Source organism: Orycteropus afer, unplaced genomic scaffold (assembly GCF_000298275.1).
Source record: "Orycteropus afer afer isolate SDZICR_OR568_19922 unplaced genomic scaffold, OryAfe1.0 scaffold00039, whole genome shotgun sequence".
Lineage (NCBI taxonomy): Eukaryota > Metazoa > Chordata > Mammalia > Tubulidentata > Orycteropodidae > Orycteropus > Orycteropus afer.
This window is the reverse complement of record NW_006921626.1, coordinates 2,457,802-2,459,965: the sequence shown is the minus strand read 5'-3', so window position 1 is coordinate 2,459,965 and position 2,164 is coordinate 2,457,802.

Below are 2,164 nucleotides of genomic sequence, written 5' to 3'. Positions count from 1 at the left end.
AGGAGAGTATGGAAGGATGGACACTGGGAAGAGGTAACTATGGGGAGGAAGTGGGAGGGGAGCTGTTGCATTGTGGTAAATTTTGGTCAATGACATGAGACAAAGTTTATGTGAACTGCTGTATGAAAAGTGAATTTACTCTGTAAATCTTCACCCAAATCAAAATAAAATTTAAAAAAAAAGAAAGAAAGAAAAGAAAAGGATGTGTTGTTAGGTGCCGTCGAGTTGTTTCCAACTCATAGTGGCCCTATGTACAGCAGAACAAAATGCTGCCTGGTCCCATGCCAGCTCCACAATCCTTGCTATACCTGAGCCCATCGTTGTAGTCACTGTGTCAATCCGTCTTCTTGAGGGCCTTCCCCTTTTTCATCAACCCTCCACTTTATCAAGAATGATATCCTTCTCTAGGGAATTGTCCCTTCTTACAACATGACCAAGGTAGGTGAGAAAAAGTCTGGCCATTCTTGCTTCCAAGGAGCATTTTGGCTGCACTTCTTCCAGGACAGATTTTTTAGTTCTTCTAAATAGTCCATGGTACTTTCAGCATTCTTTATTGGAAATTCAAAATTCAAAAGCATCAACTCTTGAACAAAGAAAAGAAAAACCAATTGACAGAGATACAGAAGATAATCCTGGAGCCCTGAGCTTTGAAAGGAACTATACAGAAGTTGATTAACACCAACTAGTGGAAAAGCCTGAACAAAAACAGTGAGTACAGAGATGATTGTAGCTGCGGAGTGTCAGCTACTCTGATGGGACCAACAGCCTGAATATTTCCAAGTGGTGTTGGGACCTGTGAATTGACCTGCCCTGGTCACCAAGATCAGCCCTGGTCACCAAGGGCTACAGGGATGACTGCGCTGGTGGCCTATGACCAGGAAGGGAAACAGCAATGAGGGAGACAACCTGAGCTGTTAACTTTCCACCATCCAGAGGGCACAGCCATTTTAATTATTTACATGCAGCAGACATTTTGGATATTTAAAGTGACTGAGGGTACAGACATTTTGAATCTTTACAGGTGGCAACCATTTTGGATTTTAAAGAGACAGCATTCTCATTCAGATTCCAGGGATTTAAGAATAGCTCTGTCTGCCAAGGTCGGCAGGGACATACAAGAGGCTGACAACAAGAAAGGAGATAGGTAGTGAGTGTATAAGTGCTGTCAGCTAGCAAATAGAGGAGCACAGAACAGTACCCTGCTTGTGTAGATAATGTGCAAAGAAAACAAAAATTGTGGGCAAGTCACTCCAACATACAATCACCAATTAAGTATAAACACAAAAACGTCACAGTGCCTCAGAAACAATAGAGCATCACGGTGCACACAAAGAAGCAAGATAAAGCAGGAGAAACAAGAGACCAAGATACAGACCCAAAACACATCCCAGAAGAAGAAGCAGCATTGGAACACCCTGACAAGGAATTAAAAAGAATTATATTTAGGTATCTTCAACAAATTGAGAGACAGATCAAGGAAAACACTGACAAAAATGAGGAAAACACAGAGAAAACCCTATAACAATTTCAAAAGACAATGCAAGAACAACATGACAAAATAAATGAAAAATTAGAAATGATACAAAATCTACACACAGAAATCCAGAAAATTAATACTAAATATTCAGAAACAGATAAGACATTTAATGCGAAAGGAGCAGAATTGAATCAATAGAAGACAGAATTAGTGAGATTGAAGGCAAATACCTCAATACTTCTTTGGAAAGGGATCAATCAGAATAAAAGATCAAAACAAAATTAAGAAAGCTGAACGCTCATGTGGGATAACATCAAAAGGAATAACCTATGTGTCATTGGAATTCCAGAATGGGAAGGGAAAAATAAATCCATAGAGAAAATTGTCAAGAATTTGTTGGGAGAGAATTTTCCTGGTATGATGAAAGTTGAGAATATATCCATCCAGGAAGTCCAACAAACCCCAAACAGGATAGATCTTGAAAGAAAATCACCAAGACATATTATCATCAAACTCACCAAAACCAAAGATAAACAAAGAATCCTGAAAGCAGCACAGGAAAAACAAAAAGTTACCTCCAAGGGGCAACCAATAAGACTAAGCTCAGACTTCTCGGCAGAAACCATGCAGGTGAGAAGACAATGGGATGGTATATATAAAACACTGAAAGAGAAAAATTTCCAACCA